The sequence below is a fragment of the Dioscorea cayenensis genome, chromosome 11 (assembly GCF_009730915.1).
Source record: "Dioscorea cayenensis subsp. rotundata cultivar TDr96_F1 chromosome 11, TDr96_F1_v2_PseudoChromosome.rev07_lg8_w22 25.fasta, whole genome shotgun sequence".
NCBI lineage: Eukaryota > Viridiplantae > Streptophyta > Magnoliopsida > Dioscoreales > Dioscoreaceae > Dioscorea > Dioscorea cayenensis.
Window position 1 is genome coordinate 9,257,125 of NC_052481.1, and position 14,804 is coordinate 9,271,928.

At 40.0% G+C, this 14,804-nt stretch overlaps 1 non-coding gene across 1 annotated transcript; it reads right to left on the reverse strand.

The window, feature by feature from the left end:
• Positions 1-8,857: 8,857 nt before the first annotated feature.
• On the reverse strand, positions 8,858-8,964 carry LOC120272879. Its single transcript, XR_005540412.1, has one exon. It is a non-coding gene; the product is annotated as a small nucleolar RNA R71 (small nucleolar RNA).
• Positions 8,965-14,804: the final 5,840 nt, after the last annotated feature.

Genomic DNA, 14,804 nt, shown 5'->3' on the forward strand with positions numbered 1-14,804 from the left:
ACACTAGGTGGTGTGCATGTTTTTGTTAAACAATGAAATAGGGTAACATGTTTTGAAAATCGTCCATCCAACCATATATGTGAATTTGTAATACTAGCCGTGGATGGCGAATTTTGAAGTGTAAATAGCGTTTTTGGTTAGCAGTTAATGAAAATGAACTACTATCTGTGTAAGTAAACAACAAACCACACATATAAACGTAGTCATATATTAATGAGCGGCATATTCAATTTATAAACAACAAACACAATAGTTGGATACGAGTAAGCTTTATTGGTCAGCAAGCATTGAAAGTAATGTATAAAGCGAGTAAGTCATTTGGAGCTAGCATATATGATCAGTAATAGACAAAAATGACTTTTGCTATTAATTTGTATAGCATAAGTTAGTAAGATAATACAGTAATGACTGTTCTTACTAAAGTAAATATTCAAACACAGTAATAACTGTTCTTAGGGAAGTAAGACAGTACAGTAAGTGAGGACATTCATTTCATGTTAGGCATTTGACTTTTCAGCACAATCATTAGATGGCCGTGCGTCTGCATTAATCTCTGGAATGGGTGGCCTGGTTATTGGCTGCTGATCATTTTCTTGATGGCTTTATGGTGGTGCATCATCCATTTTTTCCCTATCCTCTGTACTTGCCTCTGACGCTTGTGTAGGCAATGCTAACTGGGGTGTGTTTCGTGTAATGCCATCTAACAAGATGCGTATAGCGTACTCTAGTCGCATGTGTGCAACATCTGAATGGGGTACACTGAGTTCCTCGCCATGCAGAAGCTGTTCCATGAAGCGCATCAGGTATACTGGACAATCGACACTGTCCTCCCTCTATTGTGGGTAGTCACGAACATGGGTAAGGGTATACGATGCCGCCTCATTGATATTGAATTTTATCTGTAAACGATCTTCAAACAAGGAACGCTGCAAAACACGTAAACAGAGTTAGAAAAAAGTACCAGAAACTCGAAATGGGTATCAATATTACCATGGAATTTGCTGCATGATCATAAACTGGACTACGGACAGATAAATAATGAAAATATGCCTTCTCGTCTTTGTCGAGTACAATAAGATGGTAATGTTTGTTCAAAGCAACCGGCATGAGAAAAAGTTTCACTCTGCCATAATCTTCTAAAGCTGGGGACATCATTTTATCAAGACCATCAACTGAATGCTCCTGCTGTGACAGAGCAAGCGCCATCGGTCTACAAATTGTGGCAGGTCTATCGAACTCGTGGGGGGATTTCTTCAAAGAATTGAGTAACATAAGGATGAACACATCGATGACAGAATCAAGCACCATAAGTTTACCATCGATTAAAGCATGAAGATGACATCGGGTCGTGTGGCCCCATACATTACTCTATACAGTAGTCCTAGTATCATAATCAAGGAAACATATGAACAACATATAATAAATATAAACACTTAACAATAAAAATAAACAATTATAATGATATCTAAATTTCTATTTGTAATACTAGCATGCACAAATTGAAACTTGCAGAGAAAATTTGGAAAACAATCAATACACCATGATAGTGAAGGTTTAATTTTGAATTCAATAAGGATAGTGTCAAATTGAACCAGCACAGTGCGAAATTTTATTGAGGTACTTATTCGTCTATTCTGCTGTTGAGAAACACACTCAATGCTATTTGTTGTAATTTTTTCAGACGGCCAAAACCTGCGGGTCATTTTTTTTCTGGAATGAAATCTTTTGGTGGTTCTTTTACGTTCTCATGGCATATATGTAACCCAGTGTCTTCTAAACTGTTGGGGATATCTTGTATTTCCTCTACTGGGAATGGTTCCTTCTCCCCCTCTTTTACAAATAATTTTTCATCGTTTTTCAGTTGGGTTAAGGACTCTATGGCATTATCAATGTCATCAGTTGTTTGCTCATTAAGCACACTCATTTGTGATGGAGTTGCCGCTGTCCTTTTCTTTCCTTTTTGAGTGCTGGCATTTTTTGTTGAGGGAGCAAGTGTTGGGCAAGATGATTTCATTGCCCTTGCAGCTTGCGTGACTGGCTTCTCATACTGGGACGCTTCAGATATGTCTGCCAATGGCGGTTTTGGTACTCGTGGCTTGGACGCCACTTTCTTGAACTTTTTGGCCAGGGGTACAGACGGATCATCATGGGGTGGTTGCTCCTTATTCCTCTTGATGACATCTTCCTTCCTTTCAAGAACACTTACCTTTGCACGAAGTGCTATCAACTCTTCCATCAAAGTTTCATAGTTCTCATCTTTTGTGGCCTTCCTCACTAGACTTGAGGATAGCGATTGCTGGCCAGACTCCAACTGTGTGCTATCTGACTGCCTACTATGATGACCTTTTGTTTGGGAGGGCTCCCCCTTCATTTTCCCATCTAATTTTCTTCGCCTTGTCCTCACATACTTAGGTGCTTTCATAGCATCGGATGCCTCTGAAACCATCAATGAGTTATTCCGTTGAACCTTTCCATATCCGAGCAGTTCAATTTCAGATTCTCAGTCGGCCATGAGTGGAACAAACTAGCAGAAGATAACAAACATCAACGAAAACATGTACATTAGAAATTAATACATAAAAAATCTTTGCATAAAATAAACATCTTATATAACATACTGACCATTTATATAAATAAGTAAACAAGTTTGCCAAATTGTGAACAGATTGGTGTGAAACAACATTACAATTGTAAATATTAATTTCATACCGATACTTATGAGTACTATATTGTAATATTAAAACCAAAATTAGAATATTCACGAGTACATGCTAAACTATGCATACGTTCTTGCCCTCTAGTGAATCAATCAAGGCACTAACAACAGTTTGTTTCTTGTAACTACCAACACCATAACAGAGAATGCGTGGTGTCCTTCCAAAGTGAATCTTCTTCCCGTTACCTGTGACTTCATAAAACCAAATGATTAATGCCATAGTATAACCGCTTACGTATCCTATCATTGATTGCTTCCCGGCACATCTCTCTTTCACATGAGCGGCTGCGAGAGGTATATCATCCATCATCTATTTATGTGTAGCTTGTGCCCATGCGTACTGTCCTATTGTTGATAGATTGTCCACATAGTAGGGTAGCCATGCCGGTGACGAACATGAAGTTGTGGGGAAAAGGACAAATCCTAGAATGTACACTAATAAAAGCTTCACAAAGCTTTCTTCTTTCTTGCTTTCTCTTTTTACCACCATGTTTATTAATGACCTCACCAGGCAGTCCCTGTTTCAGTCTACTCCTTTACTGAAGTATTCATCTTCAAATATAGAACATTCCTTTTTCCTTTTGAAGTCAATGGCAGTGCCATCACATTGTAATCCTAATATTAATAAAACATCTTCGGCCTTGAATTGCAGAAAACTATCCCCCAAATGGAATGTGTTGCTCCTTTCATCAAACATCTGCATTACTGCATCCAAAACACTGCGCTCTTGGACTATGGGCTCAATGTCCATGAGGTGGCTGAATGGTGTCCTTCGAAGTATATTCTAATGCCCTCGTGTCATCATCTTCTTCAACTGGTTGATGGTATCAACAACTGGTGCTAAATAACAACGTCCGTTCACAAGATTTCCTGAATTGTCACCCATAATCTTCCTAATCACACAAACAAAACAAACTGGTCAGGCGACATATACTTATTGAATAACAAAGTCATAACCCACTATATCTTTCCCAAAAAATATAAATTGCCCATAATATCAACAACAACTCACAGTGCAAGCAATTGTCATCTGTAATTGAACAGAACAACAGAAATGTAAACAATAACCACTGATAGTAATCCTATTCATAATAAAAATGCATGAATCCTAAATGTTAATGATCCATTCACATCTTCTTTGGTTCTAAATGTTAATCATCCATTCATAATACAACTAAAGAGATACAATCTTATCGGTAACAGGATTGTTAGCAAAAAAAAAAAAAATAAAAAAATTGAACATCAAATACATTTGTAAATACTGGCCCTAAAATAAATTCCACATGTTGATATCAACGTTATTAGAGAGATTCTGCGCACATAAGACATTTGTTTTCATGCATTCGTGCGGATTTATTCATTACAACTGAAATTAGGGCACAAACCTATTGTACAAACTAACTACACACTCAAATTTCATGTCTTCGTCAAGAGATTTCAAGGAATTTCGTGGCTTATGAACAATGATAATCCAATTTAACAAACAATAAACTATAAATGCAAGATAAGACTAACCAAAGGGTGTTGGCCTCCAATGCCGTCGGCCTTCGAACCTTTTTTTCCCTTCAATGTCCAAACAGAAGGCAAGGATGCTCTCAAGCTTTCTCCTTCTCTCTGGTAGCAACGACACGAATGCCGGCCGGTTGAGATATGGTCATTCAATGGAGGAAGACGAAAAGGCTTTCTTTTCTCGGGAGAAGAAGAAATGAGTATGGGGATGTGATGTGATGGTTACTTTAACTATTTTACATTTTCAAAATTTTATAACCAACTGAGGGAAATCCCATCATTTTACTCTGTTTTTAACACCGTTAGTGGACTGTTGGACTTGAAAGTATTTCTATAGAAAAGGAAGGACTTATAAGGGATATGGAAAAGTCAAAGGACTTTTTACTCCATTGACAAAATGGGAGGGATGCTCCATGCAATTCCTCTATTTTTTATTGGTTTGTTGGATGATTGTTTTTTATGCTTTGTCTTCAACTCCCCTATCATGGTATCTTGGTTCCACCACTACCTATTCTCACAGGGATCTTGGCCCCTACCCCTTTTTATATATATATATATATATATTATATTCAAATACATTATTAGGATTTTTTTTTGTTTTATCTTTTTTAAACACCATAAATTATATATATATATATATAATAGGGTAAATTACATAATTGGTCACTGAAGTATGCCCAGTTCCTATTTTGGTCATTGAAATTAAAAAATTCTATTTGGATTACTAAACTTATTAAAGCCTTCCAATTAAGTCATTCTCTCTTCTCTCGCCAGCTGCCACCTCATTGAAATTAAAGCCTTATTATTAAAGTCTTCTCTCATTGAAATTAAAGCCTTATTATTAAAGTCTTCTCTCATTGAAATTAAAGCCTTCCACCTCAAAAAAAACTCATGCCTCATCAGCTGCCTTTCCTATCCCATTCTCTATTCTCTCGTGCCTTTTTTTGCATGGCCACAGGGTTCTTCAGTAACTGTACCCAGATTATTTTTCCATGGAAAACTATATCTTTTTTCCATATAAATCTACCAGATTATTTTTCAATTGCAGGGTTCTTCCCATCCAATAAATCAGGATGAAAATGGAAGTCAAGAGTTGGATGCAATGCAAGAAGTGAGTTGTTTTAACCAAATTAAGATAGACATATAAATTTTCATGTCCAAACCCTATACCAAAACCAATTTTCCATTAAGTATATGGAGATATGATGGATGGTTTATGGGTGTGTAAATTGGTTAATTTAATTAACATGCAAGTACAAAAAGAATACGACAATTGGTCCGTAATACCACAACCGTACGGGTTGTCATGTAATAACTTGTGGGTGAACACGTGGGTTGTATTTCCCCAAGAATGGCAAGAGGCTCTTATTACTTACTTTTTGCTTAACCAATAGCCTAATCATTTACGCTTTATCTTTAGTTTAATTATACAACATTAATGAACAATACAATTAGAGACATCTTTAAGCACACTTGGAAGGAGCGGGAGTGTGTATGAAGGTTATCTGGATTATTAAGTATGATAGGCGTTAAGTGTCAATTATGTTCTAGAATCAAATCGGGAAAATTCAAAGGCCTACTAGCCCCAAAAAGTCTTGGCTACTAGGTTTAGGCTCTTCCACCCCAGCTTCTTATGTTTACCTTAAGTGAGGGAATTCCACGAGAAAAGACTAATCAAACCCTAAGCCTAAGGGGCAATCAATCCCTAATCCAAAAACCCAGCTATGGCTATCCTCTTACAACATACATAGATCTATCACGGCATGGGTGTCATCAATGCGGGGGCATATCCTTCTCATCCACATCAACAATAATAAACAATTAAAGCATGCAACGGTTAAGAAAACTAGAATGATATATATATATATACATATATATATATATATATATATATATATATATATATATATATATATATCAATCAAGATTCATAAACAACAACTGAGGGACCTAAACATACAATTCCCCTCAAATTAGATTCTTATGGATCAAAGAAAGTAAAACATCAAAGCACAAAGAGAGCCACAAGACCAAATAATGAATAAATAATTGTTCAATGTATTCCTAGACTAATGATAAGATCTTGTGTGTTAAGAATATGAAGTGTTCTTTTCTTATGATAAGCATTACTTTTATCAGGTTTAAGCAGTAATACAAGTGTATTTGTGTTCTTTTGTGCATGTAGGGTTGTGAAGCTAAGTATTAAGAAAAGAAGCCAAAAGTAGATCGTGAATGCACAATTTGGTGGAATCTTGGAAGGAACAAACGCGAAGACACAAGTGGGGCTCTAAGATACGTGAATGTGTGCCAACCTCCATGTATTCAAGTCATTACAATGAGTTAGAGGGGCACGAGGGCAGTAACATTTACGTATCCCGACTTGTGCATTGGTAGCAAGATCTTCACCAATGAGACCTTTGATTGTAGAAGAGTTGCGATCTACGGCATGAACGTGTGCTCGTTTATGTTGCCTCAATGAAAAGTGTGGAATTGGGAGTGTTTTGTCGGAGTAATGTAGCAGGTTATTGCAGCAAATAGCTGTAGTAACATACTGTAGCAGTTTATAGCCGGCCGAAAATCAGGTTTCTAGAAAATACACATGGGCGTTTGGAAATTCCCCACGCCCGTGTGGAAATTCCACAGGCACGTATGGAGAATCCACAGGGGCGTGTGGATGCCCGATTCCAGCCCTATTTAAGACATGATTCAGCCCGATTTTTGGAGAAATCTTTCACCCTTCTCTCCAAGTTTTCTTTATCTTTTGAGAGGCCGTCAACTAGGGTTTTGAGAGGGTTTTGGGAAGTCTTAGAGTGGTCCTACAGATTCAAAACCATGCTTCACTTGGAAGAAGGTTATTGGGGGAGCTTTCACCGGCACCGATCCGGCGAGATGTGCCCTAGGGCGGACAAGGGGACCTTTGGAGAAGAAGAAGCTACTGCACAAGACCATCGACACGAATACCGAGGGGGTTTTCCTATGGATTACTTGTTTTTACTTTCGATTTCATTATTGATTGTATCTTGATCCATGGAGAGCTAAACCCCCTAAAGGGTACTTGGATTTTGTAAACCGTAGGATGTTAATGTTTCTTTGATCTTTTATTATGCCTTCCTTAATTGATGCTTTTAATTGAATTTCAATCTTGAATGCTTGTTGAATGATTTCTCCCTTAGATTGACACTAGGGATAAGAGTTCATCTTGGTAACCTTTGTGGACGGGTGACACGCCATGAGAGTTAGACAAATCCAGATTAGAATGGGTTGAGAAGGTGAGTCGAGAGGAAGCGAAGCGTCCCCTTTCCCCTCCGGTGCGATTTATCCTACCTCCAATTCCTAGAGTTCTTTGCGGTTACAATAGAGTGAAGAACTAAAGGATGAACTCGGCTGGGGCATAGTTACGCGAGCAACATAGTGAAGCGTTGAAGTGACTTTAGTATCTGGTGCTTGATTGTGACTGGGGTCTTTTGCCTGGACCAAAGGGTTAGATCTACACATAGGAATAGGGTTTATCACTTGGAATCCCTAGAAATCCATGCAACTTTGCACAGTGTGAGCTGTTGAGATTGAGCGATTTCTCCACCGGGGCATAGTTTAAAGTTAGTCATGGTTGACCTTAGGTTTGGGACCGTTTGCTTTAGGATTTCCACGACTCATTAAGCATTAGTTAGGAAGCATAAGAATAGGTCTTGTAATTGAAACATTAGTCCTAGGGGTTGCATTGTCTGAATACCCCATTTTTATCGATTGCCTTTCCTCTCACTTACTTGGGCCTCTCATTCTTGTTTCTTTTGTTTCTACTTACATTACACTTTATCAACACATTCATTATTCATCTTCACTTGGTGAAGTAGAAATTTTAGTATTTTTATTTCCTACTCCCTATGGATACGATACCCCACTCACTTGGGATTTATTAGTTCGACAAACTCGTGCACTCTCGGGTCACATGCAAGGTTCATTGTCAAGTTTTTGGCGCTGTTACCAGGGAGTAGGTGTTTAGAGATACTTTGCACTTTTTTATCTTAGCCATTCATCATTCATTCTACTTCACATCTTCTTATTCTATCATCTTTCTGATTTGTTTTCTTTATTTTGGTACAGCTGCAGGTTATGACCCGAGAGAACCCTTCGATATTAATTGAAAATGATCCTGAACTTGAATGTACACTCTGAAGAAAGAGTAAAGAACCTGTGCAAGAACGATCAAATCTAGCTGAAGTGGAAGTTGAAGGGTCTGATAACATGGCTGAACAAAATGAACAATAGAGAACACTTTCTGATTACGCCAGACCGTCAGTATTGGGGACACAATCTAGTATTGTGCGGCCCCCAATTATAGCTCTGAACTTTGAGCTAAAGCCAGCATTTATCCAAATGATACAACAGTCGGTGTAGTTTAATGGTTTGGCCGATGTGAATCCAAACAACTATATTGAAAACTTCTTGGAAGTTTGTAACATGCTGAAGATTAACGGTGTTACGGAAGATGCTATAATATTGAGGGCTTTCCTATTCTCTCTAAAAGGAAGAGCAAAACAATGGCTACATTCTTTGCCACGAGCATCCATTATGGCTTGAAATGAAATGGTCGAAGCTTTTCTTGCAAGGTATTTTCCCCCGGAGAAATCGGCGAAGCTTCGTAAATAAATATCATCGTTTGTTCAGATGGAGCTTGAATCATTGTTTGAGACATGGGAGCAATTCAAGGACCTCTTGCGAAAATGTCCATAGCATGGATTCCCCGAATGGATGATCATTCAGACCTTTTACAATAGGTTGAATCCAAGTACAAGACAACTTCGAGATGTCGCCGCAGGAGGTACAATGCGGAACAAGACCCCTGAAAAAGCCTAACATTTAGTAGAGGAAATGGCCATGAACAACTACCAGTGGAATGCAAGGGAAAAGGAGAAAGTGGTCTGACTCCATGAAATTAATGCGGTTACATCCTTAGCAGCCCAAGTAGAGACATTGAGCAAGAAATTGGATACATTGACTTCATCGAGGGTGGCCCCAATCATGAGTTGTGATGGTTGTGGGTGATCACATATGCCATATGATTGTCCTATTTCAATTGCTACTTCAGCCCCGACTGAACAAGTAGACTTTGTGGGAAATTCGGGAAGGGTACAAGGTAATCCTTATAGCAGCACCTACAACCAAGGGTGGAGGAACCACCCCAATTTCTCATAGAGTAAACAAGGGCAACAAAAGGCCATAGCACAACCGGGTTTTCAACAACAACAAGCCCCGAACATAGAGAATAGAGTTTCAGGCTTAGAAACCCGAATGATCGACTTAGAGAAAGCCTTAACTACATTTGTGCAATCGTCAGATACACGGTTCCAATCGGTCGAGACTATACTTCGCAACCACAACGCTTTATTGCATAATTTAGAAAATCAAGTGGGGAAAATTATGAAGTCTCTATCGGAGAGACCACAAGGAAGCTTGCCGAGTAATACCGAGACTAATCCAAGAGAACATGTGAAGGTGATCACTTTGAGAAGTGGTTGTGAGGTAGAGGATAGGCTTCTAAGTGAGAAGACCAATGTTGAAGCACCCGAGGTCACGGAGGTTAAGGAGAGAGCTAGCAAAGTAAAGGAGGTGGCACCCCCACCTTACAAACCAAGAATCCCGTATCCTTCAAGATTGAAGAATGATCAAAATGATGAGCAATACAAGAAGTTCTTAAGTCTATTCAAGCAATTACACATCAATATTCCTTTTGTGGAGGCGTTGTCTCAAATGCCTCGGTATGCCATGTTCTTGAAAGATCTTTTGACCAATAAGAGGAAGTTGGAGGAGAGTGCATCGGTGATCTTAGATTCCTCTTGTTCAGTGGTGTTGCAAAAGAATATGCCGAACAAGAAGAAAGACCCTGGATGCTTTGTGATTGCGTGCAACATTGGCAATTTGGGTGAAGAGATGGCATTGGCAGATTTGGGGGCTAGTATCAACGCCATGCCATACTCGTTCTTTCAGAAGCTAGGCTTGGGAGAGCCTAGGCTCACTCGGATGACATTACAATTGGAACATTGAATGGTTATACATCTGAGGAGCATCATTGAAGTCATACTTGTCAAGGTGGACAAGTACATATTTCCTGTAGACTTCATAGTGTTGGATGTTGATGAGGATGCAGATGTTCCTTTAATACTTGGGAGGCCTTTCTTGCCACTTCCAAGGCATTTATTGATATAGATGGCATGAAGTTGACACTGAGGATTAGAGATGACAAGCTCACATATCGCCTCATCGAAGCCATGCAATATTCTCTCAACTTGGATGATACTCTTTATTTTCTTGACACTACCGATGAACTAATTGATGAATATGTATAAAAAATGTTGAATCTGGACTCGTACACGGGGTTGCTAGACCAAGAAATGAAGAACGAAGAGGTGATGATGCTTGGTCTAGAGGAGAAGGGACCATTTACTCCGGGGATCATAAAGAAGATGCTCCGGAAAATAAAGTGAGTGAGGACACACCACAAAAAATGCCCCAAGGTTGTTGGGGATGCGCAAGAACGGTACAAGGGTGATGAACCCTTAAGTGGTACCAAGCTTGACAACTCCCCCTCTACCTTCAAAATACTATGTTCATCATGCTTCCAAGTCATGGTTAAGAAGGGAACCTTCATCTATGAACCCTTGTGAGGTAAGACAAGGTATTTTAAGCTAAGTGATATTAAACAAGCGTTTCTTGGGAGCCAACCCAAGTTTTTACTATTTTCCTAGTTTTTAGTTAGTGTTTGCATGAATAAGGCTTTGAGTGTTGGTGTCTCGATTTTTAGATACTATTGCTGTAATTTTCTCGTGGACATTTTGCTGTTATCATGTGCTTAAATGTTTATGGCGAAGTTGTTGGTTGTTTGAATGAGTTTTTCGTGTTTTTTCCTTGGTATAGTTTGTATGATAAGGCAGGCTTTGAGTGTATTGCTATGTTCATGAATTTTCTGTAGAGCCTGTAGAGTTTTCTAAGGCAACCAGAGAAAACGCATGGCAGTGGGGAATTTCCACAAGGCCGTGGGTCTCTACTACGAGCTCATCCTGAGAGGACACAGGGGCGTGGACTCGCCCCTATGAACGACCTTGTGATGGTCCATGCCCTTGTTTAATTTCCACATAGGCGTGTGTTGTCCTGCAGAGACTTAGAGATTTTCTTAGGAAGACACAGGGGCATGGACTCATCCCAGTGGATGACCATGTGACAAACACATGGGCGTGGGTAATTTCTGCACCCCCGTGTGGATCTCTGCAGAAGAGCTCTCTTCCATCCCGAGAATACACAGGGGTGTGAGAGTGCCCTCGTGAGCTGGTCCTGTAAAGGTCCACGCCCACGTGAAATTTCCTCACGGGCGTGTGAAATACTTAGAGATTATTCTCGGATGGACAGAGAAGCCACAGGGGCCTGCGTCTGCTCCTGTGGGTCGGGTACACCGGCGTAGGTAATTTCTGCACGCCCGTGTGGTGGTGTTCAGAAGAATTGAGCATTTTTCCCGAGAGCACAAAGGGGTGTGCGTCTGCCCCTCTGGATCTCTCCAGTGGAGTCACACGGGCGTGGTTAATTTCTGCACGCCCATGCGGATGTGCAGAATTCCAAAAGACGAGGGTTTTCCTGAAAATCTCTTCATGTCTCTTCAACATTACGCTCTAAATCCTTCAGAAAACACTCTCTATTACTCCCCCGACTTCACAACGCCGATTTAGACAGGTTTCTACTTGATTTTCCAGCCTATTCTAGGTTTTACATCTTCAACTTGTCGGTAAACCCCCATTTCTTGTTTAATTCATCAATTCTTGAATTTAATTGATTAAAATGGTGAATACTGCTTTGTTCCTATGCTTTTGTGGGTCGATCATGTTTAGGAAGAGTTTAGGCATGAGTTGATGATGTATTTCTGGGATTCTAACATGTACCCATGTGGTGTTCACACCCCGTGGATCCACACGGGTGTGTGGAAAATCCACACGACAGTGTGGATTTCTGCAGTATTGCTTTGTGAGCTTCTTTGATCATTTCTTCTTAAATTCTCACAGATATGGGCCTGGAGCATACATTTTGGCTATGCCTACCCCAAAGACTGCCGAGAGCGTAGGAGACACAGCAGAGGGTTCACAGCAGGCCCCTGAGCCTCAGTTTGCACCGAGGGAGACCGGGGCACCCTTCAATGCACAAGAGTTACCCTAGCATCTAGTACACGTTGTTACCCCTGCTCGAGCCCATGATCATTTTGAGAGGCCAGAGAGTGCTGTGGATGTGCATCGGACCGAGATTGTTGGGGTTAGGGCTACACAGGTTGCGCAGTACGCAGGGATGATGGCACGTCTTGACACCATACTGTAGTTATTAGAGCGAGATGCCACCTCACCTTTCATCAGGAGACAGAGGACCCCTCCAGCAATGCTAGCATCACCGTCACCAGATCCACTAGCACCATTTGACTTGGCACTGACAACAACGACAGAGTTGACCGCTGACGACACTAACACTTGATGCACCTTTTATTTCTTTCTTTCTGCATTTTATTTTGGACTTGTATATTCAGAAAGGATCATACTTCTGAGTTTATCTTTTATTTTTGTCTCAAGTTGTATTTCATTACTTTATCTTTATATATTCGAGTTGTTTTGTTTTCATTGAGATTCACTGAACCCTCTTGTGTATCGTGTAGATGGTCTTGTCAGTATAGGAATTGAGAACTAGTCATGGACACGGCCAATGTGGGCCGTGTGTGCTTCACAACCCGTTGGAACTTTACTCCTAAGAATTTAGCTCCATTAAACGTAACATTAGGAGTCAGGGGAGTATTGTTTCAATTGCCCACTCCCGCATATTTACTTGATTGCTATACTTTCTATTGTGCTTGGATGTGTACATTGAGGGTAATGTACATCTTAAGTTTGCGGGGGAGTTCACTTTATACATGTCTTTTACACAAGTTTTGATTGACATACATGCTCACGTAGCTAATGACGGTTCATGTTAGTTGCAATGTTTGTATTCTTGAGTTTAGGAGAAATTTTAACATTGAATGTTCTCATGCTCTAGTTTTTACTTGAATTTCTAGGAAATTTTTCCCGATTAATATTTGTGCACCACTCACTCTTGAAACTCTTTGTAAACTCAAGTTCAATGTTTAAGGGACTAATTAGTTTTGTTTCTTGTTCTATTTTGCTGAAAAAAATGGAAAACAAAAAGAAAGAAAAAAAAATTGTTTAGTTGTGCATTGGGGGTGGAAAGAGCTACCACCTATGAAGTATGAAGCTACTCTCATAAGTCGGATACTAGTTATGCCCTAATGAAAGAAAGAGCTATCTCATGGGATGAGTGAAAGCTACCAGCCCGGTAGAAAGAGCTACCACCTCGAAAGTGTGAAAGCCACCTTAGCGGCCTCTTCGGAAAAGGCTACCTTAGGAGATGTGTGAAGCTACTATCATCCTTTTGTTTTGTTATGCTTGTAGATAAATAAGTCCCTTGTACTTAGAACTTTGAGGATTATAGTTTGGGTTTACTTGAGTGAGTTTGTACGCACTTACACGATGTCAGGTTTGTTGTCCTTTTTTATTCAAGTTTTTAGCTAGAGCATTGATTTTTCGTATTTAGTGTTGAAAGTTCTCTTTCTTGTAGAATGCTCTCCTTGTATGCTTTGGTGAACCTAAGGCCAAGCACTTTCAATTTTTCCTTCTTCTATGCTTCAATGTTTTATTTTTGCTTGAGGACAAGAAAAAGCTTAAGTGTGGGGGAGTTTGATAAGTGCTTGTGTGTTAAGAATGTGAAGTGTTCTTCCTTATGATGCGAATTACTTTTATCAGGTTTAAGCGCTATTACATGTGTATTTGTGTTCTTTTGTGCATGTAGGGTTGTGAAGCTAAGTATTAAGAAAAGAAGCCAAAAGTAGATCGTGAATGCACTATTTGGTGGAATCTTGGAAGGAACAAACGTGAAGACACAAGTGGGGCTCTAAGATACGTGAATGTGTGCCAACCTCCATGAATTCAAGTCATTACAATGAGTTGGAGGGCACGAAGACAGTCACATTTGCGTATCCCGATTTGTGCATTGATAGCAAGATCTTCACCAATGAGGCCTTTGATTGAAGAAGAGTTGTGATCTATGGTATAAACGTGTGCCCGTTTATGTTGCCTCAATGAAAAGTGTGGAATTGGGAGTGTTTTGGCGGAGTATTGTAGCATGTCACTGTAGCAACATACTGTAGTAGTTATTGTTCACAGCTGGCCAAAAATAAGGTTTCCAGAGAATCCACACGGGCGTATGGAAATTCCCCACGTTTATGTGAAAACTCCATAGGCCCGTATGGAGAATCCACAGGGGTATGTGGATGCCCGATTCCAGCACTATTTAAGCCGCGATTTAGTCCAATTTTGAGGGACCCTTTTCACCCTTCTCTCTAACTTTTCTCTATCTTGTGGGAGGCCATCGGCGAGGGTTTTGAGAGGCTTTTGGCAAGTCTTTGGAGTGGTCCTACAGATTCGACACTGCACTTCTTTTGGAAGAAGGTTATTGGGGGAGCTTTCGTCGGAACCGATCCGACGAGGTGTGCCCTATGGTG